Raw genomic sequence first — 8,626 nt, 5'->3', positions numbered from 1 at the left:
GGCTTTCAAACCAAGCCAAAATTGTATAGTCTTCAGCAAAGAATGTGCTTCACTGTACCCCATTGTGTTTTACTAAACCATCTGCTAGCATAATATCAATAGTTAACAATAACAATACCAACAAAACATATTTATAACCCACTTTCTATTAAAAAATCTTTATGATGAGCAGTAATAAAATCTAGAATATAGGTCCTTAAAAATGCTTTAATACTATTGTTCATACATAATTAGGTGGCTTCTCTTTCAGAAAAAACCTTCTAGACAAATAGTAAAGAACTGTGATTTGAATATAAGGGCTCAAATTCATAAGGGTAGAGTTAAGTAACACCCACTTCTATTAGGACTTGTTTTTTTTTGTTTTTTTTCTCCAATTTATTTACCATATTCACTTCTAGTAGAATGGCAAGAAGTCAGAGATCTGAGGGTACTAACGAAAGACAGTATTGACAATTTAACACATAGAAACAAAGGAAAAAGGTTGTTGGCCCTGCGAGAAAATATGCAAATATTTGTTCGGTGGCCACGCCACACCTAAGATCTGCCGCCAGAAAACCAAACGTTTAACTGTCGCAGAATGCCTCACCATTTCTTTGTACGTCACTGGAATGAGAGGCGTGGTGTCCATGCTGGACAGGGTTAAAAAACGTAGAAGAGAGCAGATATTAGCTAACAAACGGCCATCGCGGAAAATAATAGAAGGGCAACCCTCCAGTAGGAGGTAAGTAATACACTAATTATATACACTAGTAAACAGTAATAGACATAGAAAAGGTAAGAAAACGGTGCAAATGTAGATAACCAGTAGTGACCCTAAGGGGGGCCCAAACCATATACCAAATAAAATGGAATGTGAACACAGGACGCCCACCTAGGTATGTGGAATGTGTAGAGGGGAGCTGGGAGTACTATAAAACCACAGAGGTAAGTAACACAGTACCCCCAAGAGACTAGGAAAGAAGGAGTAAATCACTGGATTTTCTCCAAACCACCCAAAAGGAAGGAAAAGAAGAAAAGAAGTCACCCAGACAAGACTGCAAGAACCCAGCAGTGGTTTCCAGGAGAAGAAGACCTGTGGAGAGAGAGGACCAAGTCCAAAAGTCACAGTGGAGTCCAGGAGGAGTAGGAGCTACTACCCACCCAGCTGTACTTGCAGGAGTTGGTCAACTGTGAGGAAGGACAGGCCAGACTGATGGATGCAGAAGATGCCCCACGCTGTAGTGTAGATTGCAGACAGATGTCGGTGGAGGAATTCCATCAACAAGCTTTGGCGAAGGCAAATTTGTGGTTAGTGGGAAAGTGGTGCTGCCCTCGGAACAGCAAGGGCCAGGAGGACTCAACCCAGAAGGGGAAGTCAGAGGGGGCACTCAGTGACAGAGAGAGCCCACAGGAGCAGAGGCAGCACCCACCGGAGTCCCACAGGACGGGGACACAGAAGTCGCAGAAGGAGCCCACGCAGAACTACAGAAAGGGATGCTGCGCCGCAGGAGAACCACTCAGAGGGCTGTGCGTCGCAGGAAGGAGTGCTGGGGACTAGAGCTACATATCACCTGAAGATCCCTTGGAGGAGATGCAAAGAAGCAGTGGCAGCTGTAAGAGACTCACTGAAAGGGAGTACTGTCCTGCGTGGGAAGGCAAGAACTTACCTCCACCAAAGTTGATAGCTAGTAGAGAGGACCAAGAGGACTACTCCGGACCACCACCTGTGATTCAGGATCCATGCAGCTCAGGAGGAAAGGAGATCCACGCAGCCGGTTGTCATTGCAACAGGTGCCTGCGGATGCAGGGGAGTGACTCCTTTACTCCAAGGGAGATTCCTTTATTGTTCCTGTGCAACTGAAAACACGCTACCCTCAGTGGATGCATAGCCGGTGGACATGTTGCAGTTGCTGGCAGGAGCCCTGGAAACAATGTTGTAGAAGAGGTCTTCTTCTTGGAGGCAGGTTGTCGGGTCCTGGAGGTTGCAGTTGCAGTTCTGAAGGCCAGAAGCCGAAGTGGAGGTTGCAGAGGAGTCCTACTGGAATCTTGCAAGCCGAAGCTGAGGACCCACGCAAGAGAGAGACCCTACATAGCCCTGAAAGGGGGATTGGTCACCTAGCCAGGTAAGCACCTATCAGGAGGGGGCTCTGACGTCAGCTGCCGGACCTGGCCACTCAGATGCTCCCGAGTTCCCTGACAACCTTGGAAACAAGATGGCAGAACCCAGGGACCCTCTGGAGCAGCACTGAGCAAGGATAGGGGAGTGATCACTCCTCTTTCCATTGTCCAGTTTCGTGCCAGACCAGGGACTGGGGGTCTCTGAACTGGTGGGCACGTGTTTATGCACGGACGGCACCAAATGTGCCCTTCAACGCATACAAGTGGCTTTGGGAGGCTACCCCTCCCAAGCCAGTAAAACCTATTTACAAAGGTAGAGGGTGTTACCTTCCTCTCCCAAAGGAAATCCTTTGTTCTGCCTTCTTGGGTTTGATCAAATCAAGCATCAGGAGAGCAGAACCAGTCTGAGCGGTAGCAGCAGCTTGTACTGCCCGGAAAACCATGTAAGACTAGTGGTAGCAATTCGGGGGGTCCTCTTAGGAGCCTCCAGAGTGCATGGAATCATACTTCCAATACTTGCAACAGTATTGGTGTATGATTTTGACATGTTTGATACCAAACATGCCCAGGTTCGGAGTTACTATTATGTAGCTGGACATAGGTAGTGACCTATGTCGAGTACATTCGTAAAATGGCGTCCCCGCACTCCCAAAGTCCAGGGAAATGGGCCTGGAGGTTGAGAGGGCATCTCTACTAATTCAGGGGTGCCGTCACACACAGGTACTTGCGTTCTACCCTCTGGGCTGAGAGGGCCTACCATAGGGGTGACTGATAGCGAACTGGTGCACTGACCTGTAGCGAAAATGGGTGCATACACCTGTTTCAAGCAGACTGCAATGGCAGGCCTGCAGAACCCTTTGCATGGGTTCCCTGTGGGTGGCAGAATAACTGCTGTAGCCCATAGTGATCCCCTGCCACCCCAATGCCCTATACCATATACTAGAGACTTACATGGGGGGACCAGTATGCCAACTTTGGGAGGAAAAATGTATAGTTACCAAGTTAGAAGGGAGAGAGCATAATCACTGGGGTCCTGGTTAGCAGGATCCCAATGAACACAGTCAAACACACTAATAACAGGCAGAATAATGGGGGTTACCATGCTAGAAAGAGGCTACTTTCCTACAGATACTTTCCCTGTCACTGGGAGGAGGCTGATAAAAAGAGATGCACAAATCAGCATGAGCCTTTGTGGCCAGCTCGTTTGGATCTTCCTCTGCAGATCTCAACCTTGCATTTTTTATTAGCAGCTTGCTCTGTTGCCTTGGTGGAAACTTTAGGCTAATGATATCATCAACTCCCACAACCAACATGGATTTGTTGGCTATTCCTTCCATGCCAACTTACCACTCTGCATACTTGGCCAGATCAAACCACTTAATGAGACGGAGAAGCTGCCTTGAGCTTTGTGTAAAAATGTAAAAACTTGGGCTCATCTTTATGAAGAAAGTGTTGTAGAAAGCACCATTTATGCCATTTTTCCAACTTTTCTTAGGGAGGGTCCTCCCTAGTCTCCCCTTGTATTGGTGAGGTTCGCTCACATGCAGCATATGGGGACTGGTGTGATAAAATCTGCCAGAACTGCTTTGGGTTTCCAGTCGGGCCCAACCTACTGAACTCATCATGTAGCAGCCCCTTCCTAGGGGCATTGACTACATCCACTCAACAAACATCCAACCCAGATGTCACCAGGCAGATGACCCTGTCAATAAAAGGCCCTGGGTGTGCGAGTTCATGGTCACTTAAGTGTCCATACTGCTTGCGTATGTGTGGTCTGTTTCATTAGCATGTGGGTCTCGGGTCCACAACCTCACTCTATGCATGTCTGTTTTGCTGAACATGTTAAGCACATTGTAATCATGTATTTATCCCTGGAAAGCCAACTTCTCATAAAGAATACTGGTTGCCAGCAAATCTAGAATAAAAGTTACCTAGACTAAAACCTCTCGGCTTTCAAACCAAGCCAAAATTGTATAGTCTTCAGCAAAGAATGTGCTTCACTGTACCCCATTGTGTTTTACTAAACCATCTGCTGGCATACTATCAATAGATAATAATAACAATGTCATCAAAACATATTTATAACCCACTTTCTATTATAAAATAGTTATGATCAGCAGTAATAAAAACTAGAATATAGGTCCATAAAAATGCTTCAATACTATTGTTCATACATAAATAGATGGTTTCTCTTTCAGAAAAACCTTCTAAACAAATAGTAAAGAACTGTGGTTTGTATATAAGGGCTCAAATTCATAAGGGTAGAGTTAAATAACATCCACTTCTATTAGGACTTGTTCTTTTTTTAAATTTTTTATTTCTTTACCATATTCACTTCTAGTAGAATGGCAAAAAGTCAGAGATATGAGGGTACTAACGAAAGACAGTATTGACAATTTAACACATAGAAACAAAGGAAAAAGGTTGTTGACCCAGCGAGAAAATATGCAAATATTTGTTCTGTGGCCACGCCCCACCTAAGATCTGCCGCCAGCAAACCAAACGCTTAAGTGGCGCAGAATGCCTCACCATGTCTTTGTACGTCACTGGAATGAGAGGCGTGGTGTCCATGCTTGACAGGGTTAAAAAACGTAGAAGAGAGCAGATATCAGCTAACAAACGGCCATCGCAGAAAATAATAGAAGGACAACCCTCCAGTAGGAGGTAAGTAATACACTAATTATATACACTAGTAAACAGTAATAGGCATAGAAAAGGTAAGAAAACGGTGCAAATGTAGATAACCAGTAGTGACCCTAAGGGGAGCCCAAACCATATACCAAATAAAATGGAATGTGAACACAGGACGCCCAACTAGGTATGTGGAATGTGTAGAGGGGAGCTGGGAGTACTAGAAAACCACAGAGGTAAGTAACACAGTACCCCCAAGAGACCAGGAAAGAAGGAGTAAATCACTGGATTTTCCCCAAACCACCCAAAAGGAAGGAAAAGAAGAAAAGAAGACACCCAGACAAGACTGCAAGAAACCAGCGGTGGTTTCCAGGAGAAGAAGACCTGTGGAGAGAGGGGACCAAGTCCAAAAGTCACAGTGGAGTCCAGGAGGAGTAGGAGCTACTACCCACCCAGCTGTACTTGCAGGAGTTGGTCAACTGTGAGGAAGGACAGGCCAGACTGATGGATGCAGAAGATGCCCCACGCTGTAGCGTAGATTGCAGACAGATGTCGGTGGAGGAATTCCATCAACAAGCTTTGGCGAAGGCAAATTTGTGGTTAGTGGAAAGTGGTGCTGCCCTCGGAACAGCAAGGGCCAGGAGGACTCAACCCAGAAGGGGAAGTCAGAGGGGGCCCTCAGTGACAGAGAGAGCCCACAGGAGCAGAGGCAGCACCCACCGGAATCCCACAGGATGGGGACACAGAAGTCGCAGAAGGAGCCCACGCAGAACTACAGAAAGGGATTCCGCCCCGCAGGAGAACCACTCAGAGGGCTGTGCATCGCAGGAAGGAGTGCTGGGGACTAGAGCTACATATCACCTGAAGATCCCTTGGAGGAGATGCAAAGAAGCAGTGGCCGCTGTAGGAGACTCAGTGAAAGGGAGTACTGTCCTGCGTGGGAAGGCAAGAACTTACCTCCACCAAAGTGGGATAGCTAGTAGAGAGGACCAAGAGGACTACTCCAGACCACCACCTGTGATGCAGGATCCATGCAGCTCAGGAGGAAAGGAGATCCACGCAGCCGGTTGTCATTGCAACAGGTGCCTGCGGATGCAGGGGAGTGACTCCTTCACTCCAAGGGAGATTCCTTTTTTGTCCTAGTGCAGACTGAAAACACGCTGCCCTCAGTGGATGCATAGCCGGTGGACATGTTGCAGTTGCTGGCAGGAGCCCTGGAAACAATGTTGTAGAAGAGGCCTTCTTCTTGGAGGCAGGTTGTCGGGTCCTGGAGGTTGCAGTTGCAGTTCTGAAAGCCAGAAGCTGAAGTGGAGGTTGCAGAGGAGTCCTACTGGAATCTTGCAAGCCGAAGCTGAGGACCCACGCAAGAGAGAGACCCTACATAGCCCTGAAAGGGGGATTGGTCACCTAGCCAGGTAAGCACCTATCAGTAGGGGGCTCTGACGTCAGCTGCCTGACCTGGCCACTCAGATGCTCCTGAGTTCCCTGACCACCTTGGAAACAAGATGGCAGAACCCAGGGATCCTCTGGAGCAGAACTGAGCATGGACAGGGGAGTGATCACTCCTCTTTCCATCGTCCAAAAATTAGTGCCAGAGCAGGGACTGGGGGTCCCTGAACTGGTGGGCACGTGTTTATGCACAGACGGCACCAAATGTGCCCTTAAACGCATACAAGTGGCTTTGGGAGGCTACCCCTCCCAAGCCAGTAAAACCTATTTACAAATGGAGAGGGTGTTACCTTCCTCTCCCAAAGGAAATCCTTTGTTCTGCCTTCTTGGGTTTGACCAAATCAAGCAGCAGGAGAGCAGAAACCAGTCTGAGCGGTAGCAGCAGCTTGTACTGCCCGGAAAACCATGTAAGACTAGTGGTAGCAATTCGGGGGGTCCTCTTAGGAGCCTCCAGAGTGCATGGAATCATACTTCCAATACTTGCAACAGTATTGGTGTATGATTTTGACATGTTTGATACCAAACATGCCCAGGTTTGGAGTTACTATTATGTAGCTGGACATAGGTAGTGACCTATGTCGAGTACATGCGTAAAATGGCGTCCCCGCACTCCCAAAGTCTAGGAAAATGGGCCTATAGGTTGAGCGGGCATCTCTACTAATGCAGGGGTGGCGTCACACACAGGTACCTGCATTCTACCCTCTGGGCTGAGAGGGCCTACCATAGGGGTGACTTATAGCGAACTGGTGCACTGACCTGTAGTGAAAACAGGTGCATACACCTGTTTCAAGCAGACCGCAATGGCAGGCCTGCAGAACCCTTTGCATGGGTTCCCTGTGGGTGGCAGAATAACTGCTGTAGCCCATAGTGATCCCCTGCTGCCCCAATGCCCTATACCATATACTAGAGACTTACATGGGGGGACCAGTATGCCAACTTTGGGAGGAAAAATGTACAGTTACCAAGTTAGAAGGGAGAGAGCATAATCACTGGGATCCTGGTTAGCAGGATCCCAATGAACACAGTCAAACACACTAATGACAGGCAGAATAATGGGGGTTACCATGCTAGAAAGAGGCTACTTTCCTACAGGTACTTTCACTGTCACTGGGAGGAGGCTGATCAAAAGAGATGCACAAATCAGCATTAGCCTTTGTGGCCAGCTCTTCTCGATCTTCCTCTGCAGATCTCAACCTTGCATTTTTTATCAGAAGCTTGCTCTGTTGCCTTGGTGGAAGATTTAGGCTAATGATATCATCAACTCCCACAACCAACATGGATTTGTTGGCTATTCCTTCAATGCCAACTTACCATTCTGCATACTTGACCAGATCAAACCACTTAATGAGACGGAGAAGCTGCCTTGAGCTTTGTGTAAAAATTTAAAAACTTGCACTCATCTTTATGAAGAAAGTGTTGTAGAAAGCACCATTTATGCCATTTTTCCAAGTTTTCTTAGGGAGGGTCCTCCCTAGTCTTCCCTTGTATTGGTGAGGTTCGCTCACATGCAGCATATGGGGACTGGTGTGATAAAATCTGCCAGAACTGCTTTGGGTTTCCAGTCGGGCCCAACCTACTGGACTCGTCATGTAGCAGCCCCTTCCTAGGGGCATTGACTACACCCACTCAACAAACATCCAACCCAGATGTCACCAGCCAGATGACGCTGTCAATAAAAGGCCCTGGGTGTGCGAGTTCATGGTCACTTAAGTGTCCATACTGCTTGCGTATGTGTGGTCTGTTTCATTAGCATGTGGGTCTCGGGTCCACTACCTCACTCTATGCATGTCTGTTTTGCTGAACATGTTAAGCACATTGTAATCATGTATTTATCCCTGGAAAGCCAACTTCTCATAAAGAATACTGGTTGCCAGCAAATCTAGAATAAAAGTAACCTAGACTAAAACCTCTCGGCTTTCAAACCAAGCCAAAATTGTATAGTCTTCAGCAAAGAATGTGCTTCACTGTACCCCATTGTGTTTTACTAAACCATCTGCTGGCATAATATCAATAGATAACAATAACAATACCAACAAAACATATTTATAACCCACTTTCTATTAAAAAATCGTTATGATCAGCAGTAATAAAATCTAGAATATAGGTCCTTAAAAATGCTTTAATACTATTGTTCAAATATAAATAGGTGGCTTCTCTTTCAGAAAAACCTTCTAGACAAATAGTAAAGAACTGCGATTTGAATATAAGGGCTCAAATTCATAAGGGTAGTTAAGTAACACCCACTTCTATTAGGACTTGTTTTTTTTTGTTTTTTGCCCCCATTTTTTTTACCATATTCACTTCTAGTAGAATGGCAAGAAGTCAGAGATCTGAGGGTACTAACGAAAGACAGTATTGACAATTTAACACATAGAAACAAAGGAAAAAGGTTGTTGGCCCTGCGAGAAAATATGCAAATATTTGTTCTGTGGCCACGCCACACCTAAGA

At 46.5% G+C, this 8,626-nt stretch overlaps 1 non-coding gene and 1 pseudogene across 1 annotated transcript; both read right to left on the bottom strand.

The window, feature by feature from the left end:
* Positions 1–233: 233 nt before the first annotated feature.
* On the bottom strand, positions 234–289 carry LOC138294318 (U7 small nuclear RNA). Its single transcript, XR_011203347.1, has one exon. It is a non-coding gene; the product is annotated as a U7 small nuclear RNA (small nuclear RNA).
* An 8,033-nt stretch (positions 290–8,322) lies between these two features.
* LOC138294340 (U7 small nuclear RNA) lies at positions 8,323–8,377 on the bottom strand (annotated as a pseudogene).
* Between the last annotated feature and the right edge of the window lie 249 nt (positions 8,378–8,626).

The sequence above is a fragment of the Pleurodeles waltl genome, chromosome 4_2, assembly GCF_031143425.1.
Source record: "Pleurodeles waltl isolate 20211129_DDA chromosome 4_2, aPleWal1.hap1.20221129, whole genome shotgun sequence".
Taxonomy (NCBI): Eukaryota; Metazoa; Chordata; class Amphibia; order Caudata; family Salamandridae; genus Pleurodeles; species Pleurodeles waltl.
This window is presented reverse-complemented; position numbering and strand designations above follow the sequence as displayed.